Genomic DNA, 13,680 nt, shown 5'->3' on the forward strand with positions numbered 1-13,680 from the left:
CCAAATCGTACAAAGGCTTCCCGCAGAGCACTAGTGCAGTTTTTGAAAATCCCCCTAGACTGCTTTAGACTAGAAGTATTTCCGTCAAGCAAATGACCATTTGACTCCATTGAGAGAGAGAGTCCACCGCTGAAATGATTAAGTCCTACTAGGTGGGTGGTTAGAAAAGGTTATCAATAAAGGTCTGATGGACCCATCGATAGATGGAAGAATGACTGGGAGATAGATAGTAGATGTGGGATTAGTGCTGAGCCTTAACCCTGCTGCTTGGGGAAGGCTCTACTCACAGGCATTTTTAGCCCACCTCCATGGCAGAGACAGCTCCAGCGCAAGATTCAAAGGGAGGAAGCTTCAACATCTGTTGCTTTTTTCTTTTAGGGGTCGTGGTTGTTAGATTTTCCCTTCACCTCACACCCCTGGCAGTAGGAAATATTTGCAAAAATTTTCTCTCCTTATGACCTCGCAGACTCTGATTTCCCAAGAGGCCAGATGACAATAACTTCAAAGTCTCTCCTCCACCTGGCAGCTCAGGTTCAAATGACTGCTAGTAATTAAAAGAAAGGATCAAGGCAGCGCTTCCTCTGACTGTGATAAGGACATCTTCAGTCACAAGAAACCTGGGGGAGCTGGACTCCTAGAATGCTTTCAGGCCACAGGATTTCACTTGGGTGCTACCACCCTCCCCTGTAGCTGGAGGGCGTGAGCTGTTGGAGTGGCAGAGCTGTTCAACATCACTCAGCTAAACAACACTGACACACTCTGGTGGTGCTCCTTCTATAAGGAGCACTTTCCCACATGTTGATCTATACCTTCGTGGTGATCGGCATCAACCTGTGAAAGGTATTCCATGGAAATCTTGTATCTCAACTCAGCCACACCAGCTTTTGCTTTTTCATAAAGAGGAACAATCTGATTATTGTGTCTCTAAGTCATCCCAAATATCTTCTGATTGACGTTGGGTTTCTTCACTGAATTCTATGAAATTCCAAGCAGAAACCTAAGATCGTTGATGGGCCAGTGTGACCTGTGGCCAGAGCCAATCACTCAGAATCTCATCTAGTAGTGACTCCAGCCGAGATAACTGTTTAGTTTGTTATTCTGTTGTTCAGGGTTGGGGGAAACCTGGAGCCTGACAGCTGAATTGTACTTTCCATTTAGAGCTCAAGGATAATAATCAGTAATGGAGTCAAAATTTGACTTATGACCTGGCATTTTATCACCACAAGTGAATGCTGTGTCAAAACCAAGAGAGTTATGTTCCTTGGCAAATACTGTTCTTGTGGGCCTTCATGTGCATCTTTAAATTTTCGTCAAGGTATTAGACTGACAGACAGGAGAGCTGCTGTACTTTTTCCTTGGATTGGGGCAACTGGAAGAGGGGCAGAGATCAGACAGCAGACGGTGCGAGGGAAAGATGCTCTCCGGTACCTTGGAGTTCACATTTTGCAAGGATCACCTTTATGTGGGAGGAAATGATTTAGTTTCCACATGTGGTTGGCCATCCACTGTACTCCTGAGACAGTCAGCAAGAATGACAAATGCAAGCTGTCAGCCTCCCTATTAGGAACATTATGTTGAGAGCACTCATAAATTTAACATGAAGTGCTGAATGGCTCTTGGTCATCACAAACCCAGGTTGAATTTGAATCCATGACCTTCTGAGGAAATGCCCCGGCAGCCCCTGAACAGGCTTCAGTAGTCCCTTCAGTGCTAGGCTGCCTGGTTTTTCAGATCCTTATCCTTTTAAAATTAGAACAGGGCTATGATGAGCCAATTTACTGCCGTTATGTGTAATTTAGGTTATTCACTCAGTGAAATGTAGAGGATGAGAGCACAGTTAAGGCTGCATATTTCAACTTCAAAGAAAGATCTCAATTTATGCCTGCCAAAGTGTTAAGAGTTCTACTGGCCATAGAGCATCAAGGAAACATGTCTGCTTTGGTGAGATAGCTGTGGATCCAAAAGGAGCTCTACTTCAAGATGTTTTTGGTTTTATTTTATTTTTTTTAACTTGCCATGGTTTGTCGTGCTTCTCTCCCACTCCCCAAATGGGTGGTCTGTTGGGGATGATGAGTCATGATTTCCTGGTTTGGAAAGCGACATCACTCTCTTTTAGAGTTTTGGGGGTTCGGTCCAAGTTTGGTCCTCACGTTTTCTTTGGTATTTTCAGTGTGATGCTCACACTACAGGGCTGGAACGCTCACTGATTAAGGACATTTTAGGAATGATATTATGACTACACGATTTCATTCTAATTCGGAGCATTGCTTTAGAGTTTCGACAGCTGTTATTGGCTCTCCTTTGAAGCATTTTGTTTTTCAGTGGCTCTGCATTACTAGATGGGAATCTGCTTCTTCACTCCCAGTCTAAAGGGTAAGTGTCAGTAAGCCTGCAGACTGGGCTGGGGCTCTGCCATCCACAGCGTAAAGTCTGAAATGCCTGCTCGTGAGTTGCTCCACCAGCGATGCGAGCAACTGAAAGAAACTCCTGCACCACTTCTGCATGCTTCTCAAGAACTACAAGTTGGTGTTGGAAAAGAGATTCTTTTTCACTCAACTGTCAGAAATTAAACTTTGTGAGACCTGCTCTAGGTGGAGAAGTGGGTTGCCAGGGTAGGCAATGAATGGGTAAGGAAGGAAGGGCCATGGGCTTCTTTGACCTTGGGAGATACTGCGTTGTATTAGGTACAAAGAAAATTGCTGCCACTTCTCAGTGATCTTCCCGTATAACTAAATATTCGCTCATTAGGGCTTTTTGTTGTTGTCGTTCACCTTCTCACCTTCTTTCATTAAATCCAGATCTTTAACATCCCAGCTGAGCAGCACAGGGAAGGCTGAGAAATGACAGGAAGGCATTTTCCTTTGTTCATATGTTTTGTTTTGTTTTTCATCACCAAGCAGAGGATTGGTAATGAGGAGATGGATCATCCTTTCATTTCAAACCATATGAGGAGTATGTTCCAACAGATAATAAACAAGCACATCGTGCAAAGAAGGGGGGTGAGGAGGCAGGTTAATAAAGCTTTTGTTCCCCTTTGATTAAACTCTTACAAACGAGTCATCAAAACTTTCCAATTAAAAGGCTATAAATATTATATGTCTAAATATTTCACTTTTAAAAAATAGGGCAAGCAGCAGTATTATAATGCTAAAATACAGCAAAGAATAGAAACATACTGCTAAAAGATATGTACTTCTTAATCACTTGGCCTTCCGAGTAAACTCTCTTCTTGGTGTTCTTCATGGTTTATTTCAACTTCAGGTAGAAACTTGGAAAAAGAAAAAGAAATGACCATCTATCTTGGTCTATGAGGATTAAATGAAACAATATACATAAAACAACCAGGCTGGTACCTGGAAGTTAGACTCTCAATCAGTGATTGCTGTTTTCATTTCTCCCACAACTTCTGCTACACTGTTGCTGCATCTGTGTTAAGTGTATGGAGAGGACCACAGCCTGGCTGAGGCTCTTTAATTCTCAAGCCATAGAGCAGGCAGCTGATTCATAAACAAAGTGCTCACATTTTGAGGGTTTCTTGGGGCTCAGCTGTGACTTCTTTGCTGTCTCTCCCATTCTAAACAGATGCTGTAGATTATCTGCTTTGCACAGTGGTCTAGATGTACTGATACCTTGAGAAGCCACCATTATCTACTCCCTGCAGTTCACCAGCTTTTCCTTGAAATGCAGCTGCCAGCACAAATGAGAATTGGCAAAAGCCAATGGGGTGTGCGGTTTATCTTTGGATGTCTTGTCTGGCTTGTTGTATCTAAGACATTGTTAAAGAGACTGGTACAGTTTAGGCCTTATTGAAGAATTGAAAGGATCAGATTGTTTTTGAATTTTTTTTGTTTAAAGAACCATTAATTTAGACAGGCTGTAGTGGAGATTTGAGAACATTTGGGGATATAGATTTTACCTCCAGCTCTGGTGCTGATGGCCCAGGCTATCATGCACCATTTCTAGGCCTCATTTTTCTATTCTGTGTGATGGGAATAACACTAATATCTCTAATTTCCTTTATACAGTCTTTGTGAGTATCTAATAAGATAATAAAGGTAGAAATATATTGGTAGAGCTTCAAGAAAAATTCAAACAATTATTATCAATAATTTATTTGATTTAATAGTCCACTGATTTCTTAGTTGTATCAAATTACATAGAATATTTTAATTATTCTTCTTATTTCAAGAAAGAATAATAAATAAATTGTGAATCTTAGAGCTTCGACAGCACTGATTTTTGTATTGAAGGCCCATAAAAGAGGATGTAATGTGTTAATAACCAAGTTAAAGACTCTTAAGCCAGGATACTAGATGAATGTAAAGCATGATTATAAGTATTGAAAGCAATTTTAGTTCATGGCACGATGATTTTTAAGCTGCGAATTAACTGATTGCTGTGGTCTAAGTGTCCTTCCAAAGTTCATATGTTGAAACTTAACCCCCAACATGATAGTATTAAGAGGTGGGAAGATTTGGGAGGGGATTAGGTCATGAGGGCTCCTCTCATGAATGGGATTAGTGCCCTTATAAAACAGGTTGAAGGGAGCTACCTTGCCTCTTTCACCATGAGAAGACACAGCATTCATCTCTTCCATCACAGCTTGGTCTTGAACCTCCCAGCCTCCAGAACCCTGAGAAATAAATTTCTATTATTTCCAAATTACCAAGTAATTCTACAGGTTTTTGCTATAGTAGCCCAAGTGGATGAAGACATTGATCTACCTGTGATTATTGCTACTACATCCTGCAAACTGTTGCCCAGTGGGGGTTACTTTTTCAACTTAAGAGAACATAGCTTCCTTATACATAAAAATCTATAAAACATGCAATTTATTACCCTCTAAAAATATCCTTTTTCTCAAAACTGGGGTTGCTGAATGTTCAGGCTGCATATTCTCCCTATAGTAGGCATTGAGTAAAATAATTATAACTTTATCTCTGTATTGTGTGTGGTTCTCAGGCATCAGAAGAACAACTGTAAGTGCAGAAATCCCATGCGAGAAGTTAATTTAGGAGCTATTAATAATTTATCAGATATGATCTCATGTATCAACTCAGCACAACTCTAGTGTTAAAGTTATCAAAGAGCATATAGGGGGACGATGAACCATTGGTTAATGTTTTAAAAAAAATCTTTAGTTCTGAGCTTTATATCATGATCTGTTTTGAGGACCATCCTAATGTCAAGGCCACGTTCAGTCCTCTGACATCTTCCCTCCTTTGTCACCTTCTAGAGGAAGCCTTTCTTTCCCCCTTCTGCAGTTCTTTCTTCCTTTAATAGCTGTCTTTGTTTTAATAAGGAACCTGTCGGGGGCAGGGTGGAGATAAGGAAAGGAAAAATGAACTGAAGGAATAAAGAAACTACAGGAAAAGAGAAAATAAGAAAGATTTTTCCGAAATATTTATATCTCTTAGAGTCCCTTAAATACTAAAAATTAGAAACTCGAGATGGTATGTGACATTTGTACCCTGACACTTTGCCTGCTGTGAAGTGGTAGTGGTGCTCAGCTTTCCCACGGCAGCCCCAAGAGTCTGACTTTAGAGAATTCCTCACATATTCTGCTAGGGCAGACACGTGACTAATTTATTTCTGTTCTAAAAGGCCTCAGAGAAGAAGACTGGTCTAGAATATCTCTGAAAGAGCACATTGCAACAGAGTGGATATTTATTTTTATTTTATTTAAAAAACTGATTTAAAGATACTACGATGTCAAGATGACATCGTTAGGTGATATGGCCGTAATATGTTGGGACTAATGTACTCAGTTGATTGGGTCACTGAGTCAAGTCATGGGTTCATACTCAAGTTCATCATCTAATTTTCAGCCCTTTATTATTTTTGAGTAAAAATAGCATTTAAAAATACTGTTTTAATAAATACTGAAACATACTCATTATAAAGAAAGACTAGGTCATAGAAAGTTTAAGTGAAAGTCTCCACCCCATACTCCCATCTCTCAATTCCTTACCCAGAGAAATTTGCTGTTAAGTGTGATGTATAGCCTTTTAGCCATTGTTTGTATATACAATTGGTTGGATGAGTTAAAGGACAAATCTCTAGAAGTAGAATTTTCCAATCAAAGTTTTGTGCATTTCACATGTTGAAAGAAAATGCCAATTGCATACCAAGCCCTTTAAATGGATTTGATCAACTCATTTAAGCACATGGCTGGATGCAAGTGAAAACCCCATCCGGCCCCATCTCTAGGACAGGATTGGGCTAGCTCAAGTATGGTAGACCAGGGGACAGTAGCACTCCACACCCCAAGGGCTTTGGAAATTTGTAGGAGGAGAGGTATTTTGTTGTCGCCATGACTGGGAGGTTAAAATAAGGGATTGGGAGATTAGGCTTGATGCAGTGCACAGGGCGGTTCCACACAATTAAACGTTGTCTTGTGTCCCACACAATTTACAAATATTTTGGTGGGCATTCATATTGGTGAAGAACCTGCTTATTATTCTGGGCCCAGAGCCTAACTACATTTTACATATAAATTCAAAGTTGGTTTTTGCTGTTGTTGTTGTTCATGGTTTTAATATACATTGAAGTTTTTAGGAATATAACCACCATGTAAATTGAGAGTTAAAACATTATGGAAAATTGCCTCACTGTGGCATTTAAGCCATAGACCAACATATCTTTATCAGTCTATATTCACTACTAGGGCATTTGCAGGGATTCTATGTATAATCTCTATGCCTAAGCTTATATATTTAGAGCATTATACTGACTTTTAAAAAAACATGTGTGGAGTAAATTATATTATTTATTTCACTTAAGGTACACTACAAAATATTTGTTATAAAAGGAGCTGTGTCGGGCTGGGCACAGTGGCTGATGCCTGTAATCCCAGCACTTTGGGAGGCTGAGGCGGGTGGATCACCTGAGGTCAGGGGTTCGAGACCAGTCTGGCTAAAGTGGGCGAAACCCCTTCTCTTCTAAAAATACAAAAATTAGCCAGATGTGCTGGCATGAGCCTATAATCCCAGCTATTCGGGAGGCTGAGACAGGAGAATCCCTTGAACCTGGCGGGCTGGAGGTTGCAGTGAGCTCAGATCATGCCATTGCACTGCAGCCTGGGCAACAAGAGCAAAACTCCATCTCAAAAAAAAAAAAAAAAAAAAGCTGCGTCTGACAAGGTTGAAACCCACTGCTCCAGAGAGCAGTCACATTTCCTGGTTCAGATGTGCTCTGCTGGCTCATGTGGTCTCTGGTTCTCTGATTCCACTTGGCTGGCTCCTGAGGTGTTCACCTCCTTCTCCATGCCCCAGAACCCATAGGTTAAGAGTTACTCCAAGCTTATACCACAGTCTCAGAGAACATGACCAACACAGGTCCACTCTGCCTTGTGCACTCCAAAGGAAAAGGCAAGTTTTTGGCAGAAGAGTTCCTCTCAGTTCCTAGGAGAAAGCAAGTTGACCAACCTAGTGACCATGAAGCACGCCTGAGAGGAGTGAAAACAAGAAGATACTCGCTCCCTGCCTATGCTAACTAGTGCTTTTTGCAGTTGTAGGTATGGAAGGAGAGAGTGCAAGTGTAAGAGATTATTTAGTAGCATTTCAGGATATTTCTTAGTCTCCCTCTTATTCTCCTAAAATGATTTATTACTGTTTTTTGACCTTTGTTTTACATAACATGAAAATCCTTTCTCCAAAATATTGACTTCCTATGGAATTACAAGACTCTGAAATTTTAAAAAGAAGAAATCTGAATCCATCACTAAAATGTCAGCCTCATCCAGAATGCAAGTTCTATGAGTGTAGGGTTCTGCATGTTTTGTTCATCATTCTAGTCCCAGCATGTAGAACAGTACCTAATCTGTTCTCAATGATATTGATTGAATTAATAAATTCAGACATTATGTAAAGAATCCTTTCCTTTTTTTTTAAGTTACAGAGCTGTGACAAATATTCCTCTTATTTCCCCATGCAACTGTGCTTCCAAACGTCAAAAGTCAAACCTTTTTATACAACCTTGTTGAACCCTAATCTCCTAATTTACTCCAGTGTCATGAAGAACCAGTATTGTGCTGGATCGCTGTAACATAGGAATATCGCACAGACTTATGTATAATGAGTATCATCTAGAAATCATGAAATCCCTCTTAGGGCATTTCATTCTTGAAACTGTGTTTTGTGGCCGGGCGCGGTGGCTCACGCGTGTAATCCCAGCTCTCAGGGAGGCAAGAGGCAGGAGGATAGCTTGAGCCCAGGAGTTCGAGACCTGCCTGGGCAATATAGCGAGGCCCCGTTCTCCAGAAAATGGAAAAAAAAAAAAAAAAGACGAAACTGTGTTTTGTTTGTTTTCTTTTTCAGTGTTTCGTCTGCAAATCAAATCTATCACTCTTGTTTCTCTTTTAAAGCAATGTGAAAAATCAAGTGTCCTGCTTATTGACATTGTTAAGATAGAATTGCAGTGTTCTGGGGGTATAGGTCATCAAACTTTGAGCATATATGTGCTGAAAGTTGGTGTGCCCTGGAGTGTGCCAGGCAATTTTCCTTCAGTCTGTGCTGTAATTGGTAGTTTTTGCAGTTTTAGGTGTGGAAGAAGATTGCAAGTAGCAATCTGAAAAATCAGCCTTATCTACTTCAAAAGAAGGGGGATATGACTTAGCATTGTTCCCAGCCTGCTCTGTGTCATCAAAGGCACATGTTTGAAAGACTGGTTGTCTGGCTGGGCGCGGTGGCTCACGCCTGTAATCCTAGCACTTTGGGAGGCCGAGGGGGGTGGATTACCTGAGGTCGGGAGTTTAAGACCAGCCTGGCCAACATGGTGAAACTCTGTCTCTACTAAAAATATGAAAAATTAGCCAAGTGCAATGGCATGCGCCTGTAATCCCAGCTACTCTGGAGGCTGAGGCAGGAGAATCACTTGAACCTGGGAGGCGGACATTGCGGTGAGCCAAGATCATGCCTCTGCACTCCAGACTGAGCTACAGAGCAAGACTTCATCTCAAAAAAAAAAAAAAAAAAAAAAAAAAGACTGGTTCTCCATTCCTGTAGTAGGCAATGTACCCCACAAAATATCACTGCCCAATCAAAGGCCTATATAAAAGTACTAACTGATCCTAAAAGAAACAGAAAATAACAGGCACTCTTCCTATGTTTCTTCATTTATCTACCTTTGTGGACATCTGCTGAAAATTGTGTATCCACCATAACTCTTACTCAGTTACAATCATAGTATAACCATTGTATTAGGACCTGAGATAGATGCAAAAATAAATATGATGCAGTCTTTGGCCTTGAAGATTTTACAGTGTGGTAGAGAAATATGGATATAGAGATTTACATGCAAAGAAGTCCTTGAATTGGATAGATTCATGTGGAAACACAGAAAAAAGAGTAACTAATTCTTCCTAAAGTGAGTGTTTGGGTAGTGAAAGAAAATTAGGAAAGGCCTCATAGGAATGAGATTTGACCTTGGCCCTGAATAATAAAAAGCATTCAAGTCATAGAAAACACCAAATGTAAGGCTGAGAGTAGAAATAAGGATGATGTCTCTAGCAAATGGAAAGTTTGGAGGACTTAAAGGGAAAAGTGTGGAAATAAGTCAGGAGATGAGACTGAAAGTGGAAGTTTGAAAACTTTTCTTAAAGGATATCATATATTGGGCTGAGAAGTTTAGACATAAGGACTTATCTTATCATATGCTAGATGGAGTGGAGAGAAGACAGGCTGCAGGCATAGTGACCACTAGAACACATTTAGGAAAACTTAGGAGGAGAGATAGCAGGGCAGCAACCTTGGGCATTGGCCTTCAGTAGAAGTGATAACCTCAAAGGCCTCTAGGGCTCTGCAGGTATCTTGAATAATTAAAGGGCTGAGTATAAGGCAACAGAAAGTCGTGGGACCTACAGTGGCAGAAAGACTAGGTGCGCCAAAGCACTCAAATTCAATAAAAAAAGTAACAACGACAACAACATCTTTGTTGAACAAATAGAGCTCATCTGGGGATCAGATTTGTTCTGCAGATGTCAGTTTGCCACTCCTTGATCAATATAGAATGATCTGTTTACTCTCTTTTTGGTACCCTTTCAGAAGAGACGGCATTCCTGATCTTCTCTGGTGAACTATGCTGGTGTTCGGTCACTCTGAAAGTCAAAGACTTTGGTACTTTCTCAACTTCTGCTTCTTTAGTTCAAATTCACTTCCTTTTTTTCTACCTTCAGTGTGGCCACAGATCATTTGGTTCCCCCCGCCCCCATTCTTAGAGTCTTTCATATTTTTTACCTTCCAACTCAAAGTACATTTTGTTTAAAATCAATACATGAAATTATAGTAATAACCACAACCAAGATTTGCATAACACTTCATGCTTAAGATGCATTTTCATCCCCTTCTTTTGAGGTAGATAAGGCAAATTTTTCAGATTAAAAAAAACCCAGACTTCATTTAAATGGCATATGCAAGTCATACAGCTGGAAGATGGCAGTGGAACTTTGGTCTCTCTCACTAAGTCAGTTTGCTCTTTTCTTGACCTCATCGTGCCTCCCATGGCCTCTTTGCAAGTTGGATGACTCATCTGCATATTTGTTCTGTCTAAGTACAGAGAAGAAGAATACTGGTTCAGAACTTAGAAAACAATGGCATTTTAATAAAAATGACACTTTGGACCTTAAAAACATTAAGTTAATCTTTTCTTTAAACCCACAATTTTGTTGACAGTGTGCTAAAATGATGAATATTTAAAAGTTTAATTTTTTTCTTAATATGGAAAATTTATTCCAGTGACTACTTTTAAAACTCTTTAACTTTGAACTCATTCATTTGTTTATCCATCAAATCTTCATTATCAGATATTGTGCTAGAAATACAAAAAGGAATAAAACATGGTTTCTGGCAGCAACTCAAGCTCCAGGTCATTTCTGATTGCCTCCATGCTGGACCCAAGAACTGACTATATTCTGAAGGCTTTTCCCCTAATGCCCCTCTGAAAGGATTTGTACAAATATATCAATATTTTTGATGGGATCATCTCAAGTTTTACTTAACTATAAGCAAAACTGGCAAGCATATAGCATTCTTTGGACAATAGGTAAACAGAAAAATCATGTTGCCTACAAATGTATTTTTAAACCAAAAAATGTGGGGGATGAGGGTGATGATCCAACTCAGAGAACAGCCATTTTCAGTAGATTGTTTTGAAAAAACAACTGATTTGTCTTCTTATTAAGATTCAAGAGAGAATTGCATTTATATAACTTGAATAAACGTCTAAAATAATTAAGGATTGCCTGAATTTGAAAATCATGACAGCCAAATTTAAAACAGAGATGGAAGCAGCCAATAGAAGAAAATCAGTTAGTGAAGTACAAAAGAATTTGCAAAACTCTCCCAGAACACAGAAGAAATGGGTAAAAGATTGAGGTGATGAGTGAGATTTAAAAATATGGGGAAAAGATCACAGAGATTCAATCAAGGAATATAGAATTCCCAAAAGAGACAACTGAATTGTTGGGCCAGAAACAAAGATCAAAGTGTTAAGATAAGAAAAGATCCAGAGAAACTCAGTGTAAACATCTAGACATTGAAAGTGTGAATAACATTCCCAATCACATTGTTTTGTCATAACAAAACAATGACAATGCTCAACCATTAAGAGAACGTAAAAATCCTAGACATTTTCACCACCCTGTCCCCCTACTCCTGCCCCCGCCACCCGCAACGCACACAAAATAAAACCAACAACAACCCACCAAGTTATCTACTGTGTCTGTTAGGATTCCTGCAGGAAACAGCAACCACCTCTGATGGTTTCATGAAGAGACTTTAATAAAGGCACTACTTACCGAAAGGATTAAAAGAGCAAACAGGAAGGTGAGGCACCCAGAGACTAGCAACAGCCTGTTGATATCTCTTGGGCTAAAGAAACAAGAAGAGGAAGTAAAGTTAGCAGAGCAGGGGCCCTGTATGTGTTCTAAAATCACAAAGGGACACAGCTGCTGTTAAGAGATTCTGCACTGGGCTAGGGGAAATGGGGAAAAGGTAAGTTCTGACCTCTCTCTCCCCTCCTGCCCTCTGATCACCTGCTGGTACTTTCCATTGCCTGAACCCAGCCCGGGGCCAGCAGGCAAGGGGGCCAACAGAGGCAGAAAACAGCTGTGAGCCTTCTAGTGGTCACAGCAGGGTAGAGAAACATTGAATGGATTTGGAGGGCTGGGTGAGGACTTGAATAAGGAGAATAAGGAGTATATTTATCAAGGATCAAATAACTAGTTCAATTGAGAAATACTCAGTTAGCTTTGGAAAAAAAAATACTATAGTACACGGATTCCATATTGAAAAATACTGTAGTACATTAATTTGTTGTTCATGTGTGAATGAAGTAAAAAAAATAGTCAAGGATAAGCAAGGGCTTAGGGAAACTTCTAGAGGATTCAATGAGTGTAAGACAAACTCAGTCTCTGCTCTCTGAGCTTATATTCATGTTAAAATTAATTTGTAATGAACAGTGTCATGTGCTGGGAGGAAAAACTTCTCCTCTCCCAACTCAGGTCCTACTGGTTGGGGGCCTGTGAATTAAGTGACAATAAACAGATTAATAGGAGAAAAATATATTAGGCATGCAGGAGTACCTTATATAGAGAGTAGCTCCCAGAACAGTTAGAGTCTCTTAGACTATTAGTCTAGTAAGACAGTCTATTAGTCTCTAATAAGAAGGGCAGAAGTTAGAGTTTCAAAGGTTGAAAGGTTCTGATGGGGCTCATTCACACCATTTTTTTGGATTGTCCTGTTGTGCAAGGCCACTACCTTCTTGAATGGACACCTCCCCAAAGGGGCTTCAGGGGCAGCTGACTCTCATAAAACACTGTCAGATGAAGGAAATTCAAAGATTTCTTTCTGAATCTTCTGCAGCTCAGATGTCTTTACTTTGAAGTATCTCCATACCAGTTTGATGGGCTGTTGGTCTCTTCACATGGTAAGGAAAGTGGAAGCACAGGATGCTACAGGTGTACCTTGGAAGGGAAGAACCTGGTTCAGCATGATTAGGGAGAGCTTGGAAGGAAGTGGGGTCTTAGTTGAGACTGAAGGGTGAGTAGATGTTAATCAGGCACAGCACCTCAGAAGAAATCCAGGAAGAGGGATCAGTAATATGTACCATGTACCATCAGGTTGGCACCCAGTAGGTATTGAGCAACCATGATATGAGAGTTAATTAAAATAACCTAACAACTAAAAGTCTTAAGAAAATGTTCACAGGGAACTGATGTTATATATACATTTAGGAAGTATATACTGATTGTCCATTAAGGAGCTGGCACTGGGACACAAAAACAAGTAAAATGTATTCAGACCCATGCTTTTGACTGGGCAGTCCCAGAGGGAAGCAGGTAGAGACTTAGAGAATTAAATAAGCCCTTGATGAGAACTGTGTTCAAAGCACCATAGGGAAGTGTGGTTGCTATGATGCATCCTATCTCCCCACTTGCCTGCTGAAAAGAGCTTTGATTTGATGTGCTGCACTTGACCCCTGGATCATCTCCTTTCCTCCTCAGAACTTTGCTGTTATGTTTGGGGATATTCAAAGTGTCACTAATAAACTTAATATTAATGCCTTTATCATCCTTGTCAATGAGAACCATAGAGGAGAAAAGATTTCTTATCCATTGCTAGGTTCACAGCTGAGGCTTCTATAACAAAAGACAGATATAGATTAATAGGAGAAAAGCATACA

General features: G+C 40.1%; 1 long non-coding RNA gene across 1 annotated transcript in view; it reads left to right on the forward strand.

Moving 5' to 3' along the window:
- The first annotated feature begins 888 nt into the window (after nucleotides 1-888).
- LOC117980639 (uncharacterized) overlaps nucleotides 889-13,680 on the forward strand; it is a 46,112-nt gene continuing 33,320 nt past the window's right edge. The window contains exon 1 of the long non-coding RNA XR_004672061.3: nucleotides 889-2,373. This is a non-coding gene — a long non-coding RNA (uncharacterized LOC117980639). The remainder of the gene's footprint in view (nucleotides 2,374-13,680) is intronic.

The sequence above is a fragment of the Pan paniscus genome, chromosome 5 (genome assembly GCF_029289425.2).
Source record: "Pan paniscus chromosome 5, NHGRI_mPanPan1-v2.0_pri, whole genome shotgun sequence".
NCBI lineage: Eukaryota > Metazoa > Chordata > Mammalia > Primates > Hominidae > Pan > Pan paniscus.